The 15,740-nt window shown below is 42.6% G+C and overlaps 1 protein-coding gene and 1 long non-coding RNA gene across 2 annotated transcripts in view; both read right to left on the bottom strand.

Moving 5' to 3' along the window:
• Positions 1-6,286, bottom strand: part of LOC115166448 (uncharacterized) — a 74,555-nt gene extending 68,269 nt beyond the window's left edge. Inside the window, exon 1 of the mRNA XM_029720347.1 lies at positions 6,111-6,286. The gene's annotated coding sequence lies outside the window, so the exon portion shown is untranslated. The remainder of the gene's footprint in view (positions 1-6,110) is intronic.
• Positions 6,287-7,933: 1,647 nt separating this feature from the next.
• LOC115166404 (uncharacterized) lies at positions 7,934-8,767 on the bottom strand. Its single transcript, XR_003870312.1, has 2 exons — positions 8,346-8,767; positions 7,934-8,060 (listed from the first exon to the last, which is right to left on the bottom strand). It is a non-coding gene; the product is annotated as an uncharacterized LOC115166404 (long non-coding RNA).
• Positions 8,768-15,740: the final 6,973 nt, after the last annotated feature.

The following is a 15,740-nucleotide window of genomic DNA, read 5'->3' as shown; positions in this document are numbered from 1 at the left end:
GGGTCTGCGTACCCACATCCATATCCAGTCATGCAGTCAGAGCCGGCCCTAGCCTTTTGGGGCCCTAAGTGAAATTGTGTTACCCCGCCCAATTGTACACATTTTGGGGTGAGGAGAAAATGTTGCAGCTTTAAAGCAAGTTTGCTGCAGTTCTACACATTTTGCCATGGGGCGGAGAGAACATTGTAATTTTATAACTAATTTCATGTAATTCTACGTATTTTGCCATGGGGAGGAGATACAAATGTGCAGTTTTCCAGCTAATTTCTTGCAATTCTACAAGTTGCCATAGAATGGAGGGAAATTATTGTTGCTTTTAATATGATATCTGAGTGACAGTGACTAAGAAAATCAACGAGGGCTCCACGGTCAGTAAATCAACCATGATTACTAACAGTTTAGATAGCTGACTAGAATAAGTTAATTAATCAAAAAGATATTAGCTGACAGGGGCTAAATGTAGTGTCAGTAGCTACGTTTCCATCCAAATATTACAAAAGCTGTATAAAGAAAATATACGCATTTTCCCCACCAGAGATGTTTCCAACAAACTGACTTGTTGCAAATGACATAGTGCACACAAGTCAGACGACATAGTGCACACAAGTCAGACGACATAGTGCACCCAAGTCAGACGACATAGTGCACCCAAGTCAGACGACATAGTGCACCCAAGTCAGACGACATAGTGCACCCAAATCAGACGACATAGTGCACCCAAATGAAATGACATAGTGCACACAAATCAAATGACATAGTGCACACAAATGAAATGACATAGTGCACACAAGTCAGACGACATAGTGCACCCAAATCAGACGACATAGTGCACCCAAATGAAATGACATAGTGCACACAAATGAAATGACATAGTGCACACAAATCAAATGACATAGTGCACACAAATGAAATGACATAGTGCACACAAATCAAATGACATAGTGCACACAAATCAGACGACATAGTGCACACAAATCAAATGACATAGTGCACACAAATCAGACGACATAGTGCACACAAATCAGACGACATAGTGCACACAAATCAGACGACATAGTGCACACAAATCAGACGACATAGTGCACACAAATCAGACGACATAGTGCACCCAAATCAGATGACATAGTGCCTGCTCAGGTCTTGGCATGTGTGCGCCAACCAACAGCTCATAGATACAGTGTGAGGAGGCTGTGCGGGTTGGCTAGTCTACATGATGAGATCATTCTGGATGATATTTCTATCGGTCAAATCGGTCATCGTGTCACCAGAATAAGACCCAGCGTCTCGCTCTGACCTAAGAGAGCTGTTTTTTCTCTGTTTAGTTAGGTCAGGGTGTGATAGGTGGGTGGGCATTCTATGTTGTTTTGTTTTCTATGTTTTGGCCGGGTATGGTTTCCAATCAGAGGCAGCTGTCTATCGTTGTCTCTGATTGGAAGCCATACTTAGGCAGCCTTTTTCCCTTGGTTTGTGTGGGTAGTTGTTTTCTGTTTTGTTAGATTAACCTGACAGAACTGTTGGCTGTCATTTTGTTTATTTTGTCTAGTGTTTGTTTTCATTAAAAAATAACGATGAGCACTCAACACACTGCGCCCTGGTCCCCTCTATACGACGCCCTGGTCCCCTCCCTGGTCCCCTCTATACGACGCCCTGGTCCCCTCCCTGGTCCCCTCCCTGGTCCCCTCTATACAACGCCCTGGTCCCCTCCCTGGTCCCCTCTATACGACGCCCTGGTCCCCTCCCTGGTCCCCTCCCTGGTCCCCTCGATACGACGCCCTGGTCCCCTCGATACGACGCCCTGGTCCCCTCCCTGGTCCCCTCTATACGACGCCCTGGTCCCATCCCTGGTCCCCTCTATACGACGCCCTGGTCCCCTCTATACGACGCCCTGGTCCCCTCCCTGGTCCCCTCTATACGACGCCCATTACAGAACTACCCACCATGATTGGATCAAGCGGCGTGCCCGGGCAGAGATGGACACCTGGTCGATGAAGGACCGAAAGGAGAAACTGGACTTGGGGCCAGGTAATAGACAGGTATCGTAGCCTACCGGGGAAGAACGAGAGGCAGCCCGGGTAGTTTGGCGGGGCCAGGGGTGAGACCTGAGCCAACTCCTCGTGCTTATTGTGGTGAGCATGTGCCTGCTCCTCGCACTCTCCCTCCAGTGTGCCTCCATAGCCCAGTACGGCCGGTGCCTGCTCCTCGCACTCTCCCTCCAGTGTGCCTCCATAGCCCAGTACGGCCGGTGCCTGCTCTGAGCACCCGGTCCTCATTGCTCAAAACAGGGCTGTCAGATGAACTCTTCATTGCTCAAAACAGGGCTGTCAGATTAACTCTTCATTGCTCTATCTGAATGAATATTATCCAAATGCATCAGAATCTCTCAAGACTTCACGTTGAAAACAAATTACTTTCCAGTCTTATGATTTTCTTTAGGAATGTTATATATATATTTTTAAACACAGTATTTTTCTGGCCAGTTAGTACATTTTAGGTATTTTATTATGATCCCCATTAGCTGTTACTAAAGCAGCAGCTACTCTTCCTGGGTTCCACACAGAACATGACATGATACAGAATGACATAATACAGAACATCAATAGACAAGAACAGCTCAAGGACAGAACTACATATATTTTTAAAAAGGCTGACGTTTGGCAACTCGAACCTTCAGCTCCCTCCACAGATTTTCTATGGGATTAAGGTCTGGAGACTGGCTAGGCCACTCCAGGACCTTAATGTGCTTCTTCTAGAGCCACTCCTTTGTTGCCTTGGCTGTGTGTTTTGGGTCATTGTCATGCTGGAATACCCATCCACGACCCATTTTCAATGCCCTGGCTGAGGGAAGGAGGTTCTCACTCATCCTTGGAGAGCTCTTTGGTCTTGGCCATGGTGGAGAGTTTGGAATCTGATTGATTGATTGCTTCTGTGGACAGGTGTCTTTTTTACAGGTAACAAACTGAGATTAGGAGAACTCCCTTTAGGAGTGTGCTCCTAATCTCAGCTCGTTACCTGTATAAAAGACACCTGGGAGCCAGAAATCTTTCTGATTGAGAGGGGGTCAAATACTTATTTCCCTCATTAAAATGCAAATCAATTTATAACATTTTTGACATGTGTTTTTCTGGATTTTATTGTTGTTATTCTGTCTCTCACTGTTCAAATAAACATACCATTAAAATGATAGACTGATCCTTTCTTTATCAGTGGGCAAACGTACAAAATCAGCAGGGGATCAAATACTTTTTCCCCCTCACTGTAGAATGCCTTTCTTTGTATGCATGCTGGAAACCCGTCATCAGACCATTACATGAGAAATAACCCTTGATTTGTACAGATACAATTTTTTCCAATAATTTACTTAACACAGGCAGCAAGTTTATAGGATGACTATTAGAACCAGTGAATGCAGATGTTTTTTATTCTTAGATAGTAGAATGACCCTTGACTCTTTCCAGACTTCAGGGCACACCCCATACATCAAGCACTTATGAGAGATTGGTGTAGATATTTGGTTAGCTGTACCTCTAAGCAATTTGTCGTCTAGATGATCTGTACCAGGTGACTTGTCATCCGAAAGACACAACAACATCCTGTCTACCTCCTCTTTTTCTACTTGATGAAATTCGAATCTGCCTTGCCTCTTCTTCATGATACAACATTTTATAAAGGTATATGACATGGAGCCATCAGTTGGAATCATAACATTCCTCCACTTTGCCTGTAAAATATTCATTAAAGCAGTTTGTGATGTGCAGTTTGTGATGTGGTTTAGTAATAAATATACCCTCTGATTCAACAAAAGAGGCGGACATGTTTGAATTCCTACCCATAATAGCGTTCAACGTTCTCCACAGTTTCCCCCCCATCACCCTTTACTTCATACATTTTGTGCTGATAGAATCTCTTCTTGTTTCCTTTGTTTACCTTGGTCACAAGATGTCTTCATTTTACAATAACTTTGTTTATCAAACAGAGTGGCAGATTTATCCGCACATTCTTAATCTAATCCACAAATGAGTCCTGATTGAACCCTCTGTAGGACCTTGGGTAGATTACGTTAGGGCCAGCCTTTTGGTATTGTAGTTTTCCTAGTGAGTGAGTCCTGATTGAACCCTCTGTAGGGCCTTGGGTAGATTACGTTAGGGCCAGCCTTTGGTATTGTAGTTTTCCTAGTGAATGAGTCCTGATTGAACCCTCTGTAGGGCCTTGGGTAGATTACGTTAGGGCCAGCCTTTTGGTATTGTAGTTTTCCTAGTGAATGAGTCCTGATTGAACCCTCTGTAGGGCCTTGGGTAGATTACGTTAGGGCCAGCCTTTTGGTATTGTAGTTTTCCTAGTGAATGAGTCCTGATTGAACCCTCTGTAGGACCTGCGGTAGATTACGTTAGGGCCAGCCTTTGGTATTGTAGTTTTCCTAGTGAGTTCAACCAAGTTATGATCACTACAACCTAGTGCCACTGATCCAGCTTTAGAACAACGTTCAGCCATGTTAGTAAAAACGTGATCCATACAAGTTCATGGTGTGATACCGGACCTATCAGTGAACCTTCTGGTTGGTGACGTCATAACTTGGGTCAGGTTACATACATTGGCAACAAAAATGTGTTTCTTTCTCATTGGACAATTGGTGTTAAATCTATATTCATATCCCCCCAAAAAAATATATTTCCGTAATTTTCATCAAATTCCATCAAGATATTTGACATCAGCACTAGGTGGCCTCTAGCAGCAACCCAGGAACCAATGAGGTTGCTGGGAGGGGACATAGCGGATGCAGGAACCAATGAGGTTGCTGGGTAGGGACATAGCGGATGCAGGAACCAATGAGGTTGCTGGTAGGGGACATAGCGGATGCAGAAACCAATGAGGTTGCTGGGAGGGGACATAGCGGATGCAGGAACCAATGAGGTTGCTGGGAGGGGACATAGCGGATGCAGGAACCAATGAGGTTGCTGGGAGGGGACATAGCGGATGCAGGAACCAATGAGGTTGCTGGGAGGGGACATAGCGGATGCAGGAACCAATGAGGTTGCTGGGAGGGGACATAACAGTGCGGATGCAGGAACCAATGAGGTTGCTGGGAGGGGACATAGTGGATGCAGGAACCAATGAGGTTGCTGGGAGGGACATAGCGGATGCAGGAACCAATGAGGTTGCTGGGAAGGGACATAGCGGATGCAGGAACCAATGAGGTTGCTGGGAGGGACATAGCGGATGCAGGAACCAATGAGGTTGCTGGGAGGGGACATAGCGGATGCAGGAACCAATGAGGATGCTGGGAGGGGACATAGCGGATGCAGGAACCAATGAGGTTGCTGGGAGGGGACATAACGGATGCAGGAACCAATGAGGTTGCTGGGAGGGGACATAACAGTGCGGATGCAGGAACCAATGAGGTTGCTGGGAGGAGACATAACAGTGCGGATGCAGGAACGCCCTGAATTGCAAGCTGCAGAAAAAACGGGGGTCTCTTCGTTCAGCAGCACTTTGAAGGTTTGACATTAGAGATTTGCATATTTTTGTTCATGGATTTAAGAAGAAGAAAAAAAATGCTCATCTCTAAGGTAACGCCTACAAAGTTGCCTGCCATTATGTCAAATCGTGACATGTGAGGTCAAATAATTTTTTTGGGCCTGACCAAAATTATTATATGGCCTGCAAAAAAAATAAAAAATAAAAAAATAAATAGGAAACGGGTCTTTCTGTTTTTTGTCTGTCATAATATTTGACAGGTCCACTGAGACGGGCAGTGAACCGACCACCCGGCACCGATGTAAATACAGAACGTCATTGTACCCACTGACCCTCGATGACCGACAGTCGGACACCGCAAACTGACTGCATGCACTGATGCACAGAATAATAATTTATAATTGCAAATAAATATCCGGCATTGCCTGCAAACATAACACACACACACACACACACGAGAGAGAATATAATAGAACGAGTAATATGTAGATATTACCAGCTGATAGTGATGTTGGTGAAAGGTGGTTAGCCAATGGAAACACGATTTAGCTTTAGGACCAGTCTCAATGTAACAGTTCAGACAGCATATCGACGATGCAATAAAACACTCGTTATTGTGCAAATCATTCATATCTTACCTTCCTCAACGTTCAAGTTCAGTTTTTTTGTGGAGGGTGTAATGACATGCGTCTACATGTGATGCCCAGCTGCTGAGTGAAGGAAGATCTGTTAGTTCTGCTCCTTAAAAATTATATTTTGCAAAATGGCTACATTTTATGTACCTGGGCGGTGCTTGATAGTTGTTTCGACTATATGATTGGTGGATACAACGCACACATACTTTCTCCGGGAATATGATTGGACGACAGTGAATGATTAAAGTTAATTTACGCAGAACAGGACAGCAGATCCATACCAATAGGATTAAAAAAATAATAATAAAAAAAAGTATTGAAAAACGGTTATGTTATTGTTCTTTTTCTATCGATATTGGGTACTACAATACTACACTGTTATATTGGATACTACAATACTACACTGTTATATTGGATACTACAATACTACACTGTTATATTGGGTACTACAATACTACACTGTTATATTGGATACTACAATACTACACTGTTATATTGGGTACTACAATACTACACTGTTATATTGGATACTACAATACTACACTGTTATATTGGGTACTACAATACTACACTGTTATATTGGATACTACAATACTACACTGTTATATTGGATACTACAACACAACACTGTTATATTGGATACTACAACACAACACTGTTATATTGGATACTACAACACTACACTGTTATATTATATACTACAACACAACACTGTTATATTGGATACTACAATACTACACTGTTATATTGGGTACTACAATACTACACTGTTATATTGGATACTACAATACTACACTGTTATATTGGGTACTACAATACTACACTGTTATATTGGATACTACAATACTACACTGTTATATTGGGTACTACAATACTACACTGTTATATTGGATACTACAATACTACACTGTTATATTGGGTACTACAATACTACACTGTTATATTGGATACTACAATACTACACTGTTATATTGGATACTACAACACAACACTGTTATATTGGATACTACAACACAACACTGTTATATTGGATACTACAACACTACACTGTTATATTATATACTACAACACAACACTGTTATATTGGATACTACAATACTACACTGTTATATTGGATACTACAATACTACACTGTTATATTGGATACTACAACACTACACTGTTATATTGGGTACTACAACACTAAACTGTTATATTGGATACTACAACACAACACTGTTATATTGGATACTACAACACAACACTGTTATATTGGATACTACAACACAACACTGTTATATTGGATACTACAATACTACACTGTTATATTGGATACTACAATACTACACTGTTATATTGGATACTACAACACAACACTGTTATATTGGATACTACAACACAACACTGTTATATTGGATACTACAACACAACACTGTTATATTGGATACTACAACACAACACTGTTATATTGGATACTACAATACTACACTGTTATATTGGATACTACAATACTACACTGTTATATGGATACTACAACACAACACTGTTATATTGGATACTACAACACAACACTGTTATATTGGATACTACAATACTACACTGTTATTACTAGTACATGTTATTACATTGTACTTTGTATTAGAATACAATATATTACATATTATATACATGTTACAATATATGGTATTACATTCCTACTTGCAAATCCAATCAGTAGGGCTCCTTAAACTGGTGTGAATATAGGACGGACATGACAGGTCAGGTAACTAATAACCTTTCCTCTATATTGAAACATGCAGTCAACACAACTCGCATTCAAGACAGATAAATAAATTACAAAACCCGAATACCCCTAAAAATACCTTTATTTTGAAAAGCCTTAAGAAAAAAAATACTAAGATGTCATATTGTACAAAACATTTTTTTTAAAACAGATCGTCCCCCCCAAAACCTTTCAGACAGCCAGGTAAAAACCTTTCAGACAGCCAGGTAAATACAGAGTACAAACCTTTCAGACAGCCAGGTAAAAACCTTTCAGACAGCCAGGTAAATACAGAGTACAAACCTTTCAGACAGCCAGGTAAAAACCTTTCAGACAGCCAGGTAAATACAGAGTACAAACCTTTCAAACAGCCAGGTAAAAACCTTTCAGACAGCCAGGTAAATACAGAGTACAAACCTTTCAGACAGCCAGGTAAAAACCTTTCAGACAGCCAGGTAAATACAGAGTAAAAACCTTTCAAACAGCCAGGTAAAAACCTTTCAGACAGCCAGGTAAATACCTTTCAGACAGCCAGGTAAAAACCTTTCAGACAGCCAGGTAAATACCTTTCAGACAGCCAGGTAAAAACCTTTCAGACAGCCAGGTAAATACCTTTCAGACAGCCAGGTAAAAACCTTTCAGACAGCCAGGTAAATACCTTTCAGACAGCCAGGTAAATACCTTTCAGACAGCCAGGTAAAAACCTTTCAGACAGCCAGGTAAATACCTTTCAGACAGCCAGGTAAAAACCTTTCAGACAGCCAGGTAAATACCTTTCAGACAGCCAGGTAAAAACCTTTCAGACAGCCAGGTAAAAACCTTTCAGACAGCCAGGTAAATACCTTTCAGACAGCCAGGTAAATACCTTTCAGACAGCCAGGTAAAAACCTTTCAGACAGCCAGGTAAAAACCTTTCAGACAGCCAGGTAAAAACCTTTCAGACAGCCAGGTAAATACCTTTCAGACAGCCAGGTAAAAACAGGAGTACAATACTCTGAAGCTTCTTTTTCTCAGGTATAATTTACTTTTAGTAGAAGATCTTAAAATAAAACGTTTTAAGCTATGCAGAATTAGGAAAAGCAGAGGACAAAACAGTAACGATACAGTATTAAAGGAAACAATAGTGATCAATGTTCTTTCGGCACCGAGCAAATTTCAGGTCTTTCAGTTACAGTTTTACTTGTGAACACTGAGGCTGTACCTGCTTTAAGATACAGTTTTACTGTGAACACTGAGGCTGTATCTGCTTTAAGTTACAGTTTTACTGTGAACACTGAGGCTGCACCTGCTTTAAGTTACAGTTTTACTGTGAACACTGAGGCTGTACCTGCTTTAAGTTACAGTTTTACTGTGAACACTGAGGCTGTACCAGCTTTAAGTTACAGTTTTACTGTGAACACTGAGGCTGTACCTGCTTTAAGTTACAGTTTTACTGTGAACACTGAGGCTGTACCTGCTTTAAGTTACAGTTTTACTGTGAACACTGAGGCTGTACCTGCTTTAAGTTACAGTTTTACTGTGAACACTGAGGCTGCACCTGCTTTAAGTTACAGTTTTACTGTGAACACTGAGGCTGTATCTGCTTTAAGTTACAGTTTTACTGTGAACACTGAGGCTGTACCTGCTTTAAGTTACAGTTTTACTGTGAACACTGAGGCTGTATCTGCTTTAAGTTACAGTTTTACTGTGAACACTGAGGCTGTACCTGCTTTAAGTTACAGTTTTACCAGTGGCCAAGTAGACTACTGTGGCTATTTGATCATGATGTAGGCCTACCAGAGTGACCTACCCTCAAATAAAAACGAGAGAAACTGCATCCCATTACATTTTAACATGGAAATAGCCGTTCTATCGTCCAGCCTACAGTAGCAACCAATGTGTGGTGTTCAAAGTAGGCCTACATTCCATGAGACTGTTGACAAAAACACATGTAGGGATTGACAACCTGTTCACCCACTTGTCCTTTAGACAACGAGGTGACTGAACTGTGGTTTTGTGTTGTTTGATGCAAGAAACCACTTGACAAAATGAAACGCATTATTATTCCCATACCATTATTACAGTGAATCAGACAAATTACGCTTACCTCTCTGCTTATTGGCTACTTAGCTCATTCAAGCATGTCTCAAAATACAACACTGCCCCTTTAAGACCGAATATAGAGATACTGCAGCTCTGATTGGTTATGGCGCACCGGTCTGTGTAGAGTATGAGCGTGTGTCGGGCCTGGTGTCGGGCCTGGTGTCGGGCCTGATGCTGAGCCTGGTGTTGGGCCTGATGTCGGGCCTGGTGTCGGGCCTGGTGCTGAGCCTGTGTCGGGCCTGATGCCGGGCCTGATGCTGAGCCTGTGTCGGGCCTGATGCTGAGCCTGTGTCGGGCCTGTCAATGCAATAGATTCCTACTCCAATGCTCTCCGCCTACAAGAAAATCTCTTGCATAGTTGGTTTTGTTTTCAGTTGCATTGAAAGTGGCTAATATTGCGTTAACGCGATCATAATTCTCACAGTAGAAGGGCCATGTTGATAGTGTTAACTAAAAAGGGGAAAACTAGACAGTTCGATCTCGTGCATCTCTGAGCGGGCTGAAGTCCCCGGGAACCGTGTGCCCACGCAGCTTATAGGGAACAGTGATAATAATAACATAATATTAACAGCAATAGTACATGGAGTAAGTATTATTATTTTTTAATATTTTATTTATCCGTTATTTTACCAGTTAAGTTGACTGAGAACACGTTCTCATTTGCAGCAATGACCTGGGGAATAGTTACGGGGGAGAGGAGGGGGGTGGAATGAGCCAATTGTAAGCTGGGGATGATTAGGTGACCATGATAGTATGAGGGACAGATTGGGAATTTAGCCAGGACACCAGGGGTTAACACCTCTACTCTATGATAAGTGCAATGGGATCTTTAATGACCTCAGAGAGTCAGGACACCCGTTTAACGTCCCATCCGAAGGACGGCACCCTACACAGGGCAATGTCCCCCAATCACTGCCCTGGGGCATTGGGATATTTGTTTTAGACCAGAGGAAAGAGTGCCTCCTACTGGCCCTCCAACACCACTTCCAGCAGCATCTGGTCTCCCATCCAGGGACCAACCAGGAAATGGAAATAAACTTTAAGGGCAGGTTTCCCAGACACAGATTAAGTTAAGGCTTAGTTTAGTACTAAAAATCATGTTTAATGGAAAATCTCCTTTGAAATTTCTTTTTTAGTCCAGGATTAATCCATGTCTGGGAAATTATCTCTAACTATCAAATCGCTTTTAAAATAAATCCACTGTAGACTATCGATTACTTCGACTGCTATCTCTGTAGATCAAGTTTCAATCTCTCGAAAGTCCTCTCCTCTCTCCATCAACCCCCCCCCCCCCCCCCCACACACACACACACACACAAAAAGACTAAAACATGAAAATTACTTCATCTATGTATATTAAAATGCTAAAGTATAAAATCTTTTGTAGCTCTTTATTAAATTCTGAACAGCTGGTGGATCTAATGACCACAGAGATCCGAGATCTACAGTTACGTTCTAATATATATATATTGGCACCCTTTAAAACAATTCACAATTTCTTCTAAAATAACATTGACATTGAAAAAAAAACAAAAAAAAACTGTGCGTTCACACATATATTTGTTTGATTAACAACTGCACAGGACCAAGAAAATAAAAGTCCCTTCAAAGTCAGAAATGGCCTGGACGAAATTATTTCAAATTCAAATATATATTTTGGTTGGAGGTGATTATCTTTATACTGTGTAATTGTATCACCTAAACCAGTCTCAGCATGCTCACAGTACTGACAACACAACCAGTCTGACAACACAACCAGTCTGACAACACAACCAGTCTAACAGCTCACAGTACTGACAACACAACCAGTCTGACAACACAACCAGTCTCACAGTACTGACAACACAACCAGTCTGACAACACAACCAGTCTGACAACACAACCAGTCTAACAGCTCACAGTACTGACAACACAACCAGTCTGACAACACAACCAGTCTGACAACACAACCAGTCTCACAGTACTGACAACACAACCAGTCTGACAACACAACCACTCTCAGCATGCTCACAGTACTGACAACACAACCAGTCTAACAACACAACCAGTCTAACAGCTCACAGTACTGACAACACAACCAGTCTGACAACACAACCAGTCTCAACATGCTCACAGTACTGACAACACAACCAGTCTAACATGCTCACAGTACTGACAACACAACCAGTCTAACAACACAACCAGTCTAACAGTACTGACAACCAGTCTCAACATGCTCACAGTACTGACAACACAACCAGTCCATGCTCACAGTACTGACAACACAACCAGTCTAACAACACAACCAGTCTGACAACACAACCAGTCTCACAGTACTGACAACACAACCAGTCTCACAGCACAACCAGTCTCACAGTACTGACAACACAACCAGTCTAACAGTACTGACAACACAACCAGTCTCACAGTACTGACAACACAACCAGTCTAACAACACAACCAGTCTCACAGTACTGACAACACAACCAGTCTAACAACACAACCAGTCTCACAGTACTGACAACACAACCAGTCTCACAACACAACCAGTCTAACAGTACTGACAACACAACCAGTCTCACAGTACTGACAACACAACCAGTCTGACAACACAACCAGTCTCACAGTACTGACAACACAACCAGTCTAACAGCTCACAGTACTGACAACACAACCAGTCTAACAACACAACCAGTCTCAACATGCTCACGGTACTGACAACACAACCAGTCTAACAGCTCACAGTACTGACAACACAACCAGTCTCACAGTACTGACAACACAACCAGTCTCACAGCACAACCAGTCTCACAGTACTGACAACACAACCAGTCTAACAGTACTGACAACACAACCAGTCTCACAGTACTGACAACACAACCAGTCTCACAACACAACCAGTCTAACAGCTCACAGTACTGACAACACAACCAGTCTAACAACACAACCAGTCTAACAGTACTGACAACACAACCAGTCTCACAGTACTGACAACACAACCAGTCTCACAGTACTGACAACACAACCAGTCTAACAACACAACCAGTCTAACAGCACTGACAACACAACCAGTCTCACAGCACAACCAGTCTCACAGTACTGACAACACAACCAGTCTAACAGTACTGACAACACAACCAGTCTAACAGTACTGACAACACAACCAGTCTCACAGTACTGACAACACAACCAGTCTAACAACACAACCAGTCTCACAGTACTGACAACACAACCAGTCTAACAACACAACCAGTCTCACAGTACTGACAACACAACCAGTCTGACAACACAACCAGTCTCACAGTACTGACAACACAACCAGTCTAACAGTACTGACAACACAACCAGTCTAACAGCTCACAGTACTGACAACACAACCAGTCTAACAACACAACCAGTCTCAACATGCTCACGGTACTGACAACACAACCAGTCTAACAGCTCACAGTACTGACAACACAACCAGTCCCACAGTACTGACAACACAACCAGTCTGACATTACTGACAACACAACCAGTCTAACAGTACTGACAACACAACCAGTCTCAACATGCTCACGGTACTGACAACACAACCAGTCTCACGGTACTGACAACACAACCAGTCTCACAACACAACCAGTCTCACAGTACTGACAACACAACCAGTCTCACAACACAACCAGTCTCACAGTACTGACAACACAACCAGTCTCACAGTACTGACAACACAACCAGTCTAACAGCACTGACAACACAACCAGTCTCACAGCCCAACCAGTCTCACAGTACTGACAACACAACCAGTCTAACAGTACTGACAACACAACCAGTCTAACAGTACTGACAACACAACCAGTCTCACAGTACTGACAACACAACCAGTCTCACAGTACTGACAACACAACCAGTCTAACAACACAACCAGTCTAACAGCTCACAGTACTGACAACACAACCAGTCTAACAACACAACCAGTCTAACAGTACTGACAACACAACCAGTCTCACAGTACTGACAACACAACCAGTCTCACAGTACTGACAACACAGCCAGTCTCACAGCACTGACAACACAACCAGTCTCACAGCACAACCAGTCTCACAGTACTGACAACACAACCAGTCTAACAGTACTGACAACACAACCAGTCTCACAACACAACCAGTCTCACAGTACATGTATTGGACACACAGAAACTGGATATAGACAAACGCGCGCACACACACACACACCTGTCTTACACGCTCACAACACACACCTGTGTTACAAACTCACACACACACACACACACACACACACACACACACCTGTGTTAATCCTTCCGCATGCTTCGGTTGGGCTGAACCAAACGAGTGCACTCGCATACTCCCTTAAAAGACCTTCGCTTGAAAAACAAGAAAAAAAGTAGCGATGGTACTGTTTGTCCAACTTGAGACGCCGTAGCCAATATACACTTCCTCAAAATAATCAGAATTAATCTAAAAGATAACTCAAGAAATCTGTCATAAATTGACGTTTTTTTGTCAAGGAGATGCTAGTCGAATGGTTTTACATCTAAGATGTTTGGTGCAGTATTTCTCAATGAAAACATTTGCATGAAAACTATTAGTCTGTCGTTGAATGACAAACACTTCCTTGAAGTATCCCTACTGTTGACCAATCACTGACGAAGGGGGCGTAGACTTCGGCTTGCCAGGAGGAAAGAATGCAAACACGAACAGCCCGAAAAAACTCACCGAAATTAACAGAAACGTCACACGATGTACAAAATATAAAATATTCACAAACTGTTTTGGATGGGAAGCAAGCGGATAACTTTACACACAGCTCACACACACCTGTCTTACACAGCTCACACACACACCTGTATTACACACAGCTCACACACACCTGTATTACACACACCTGTCTTACATACAGCTCACACACACCTGCTTACACAGCTCACACACACACCTGTATTACACACAGCTCATACACACCTGTATTACACAGCTCACACACACCTGTCTTACATACAGCTCACACACACCTGCTTACACAGCTCACACACACACCTGTATTACACACAGCTCATACACACCTGCTTACACAGCTCACACACACACCTGCTTACACAGCTCACACACACACACCTGCTTACACAGCTCACACACACCTGTATTACACACACCTGTCTTACATACAGCTCACACACACCTGCTTACACAGCTCACACACACACCTGTATTACACACAGCTCATACACACCTGTATTACACAGCTCACACACACCTGTCTTACATACAGCTCACACACACCTGCTTACACAGCTCACACACACACCTGTATTACACACAGCTCATACACACCTGCTTACACAGCTCACACACACACCTGTATTACACACAGCTCACACACACCTGTATTACACACAGCTCACACACACCTGCAGACTGTAGGGCCTGAGTTAGAGCATGGACCATATAATTCTTAATAAAGTAGGGCTGAGGGGACGCAACTAAGGGGTTAAAAACAGGACTCTGGCTCTCTCAGCTTCCTCTATATAGTACAGGTGATACAGCTTCCTCTATATAGTACAGGTGATACAGCTTCCTCTATATAGTACAGGTGATACAGCTTCCTCTATATAGTAACCTGAAGGCAGTGGACAGGTGAAACTAACAGCTTCCTCTATATAGTAACCTGAAGGCAGTGGACAGGTGAAACTAACAGCTTCCTGTCTATAGTTACCTGAAGGCAGTGGACAGGTAAAACTAACAGCTTCCTGTCTATAGTTACCTGAAGGCAGTGGACAGGTGAAACTAACAGCTTCCTGTCTATAGTTACCTGAAGGCAGTGGACAGGTG

Source organism: Salmo trutta, chromosome 28, assembly GCF_901001165.1.
Source record: "Salmo trutta chromosome 28, fSalTru1.1, whole genome shotgun sequence".
Classification (NCBI taxonomy): Eukaryota; Metazoa; Chordata; class Actinopteri; order Salmoniformes; family Salmonidae; genus Salmo; species Salmo trutta.
Note: the sequence above shows the minus strand (reverse complement) of the source record. Positions and strands in the feature narration are given on the sequence as shown.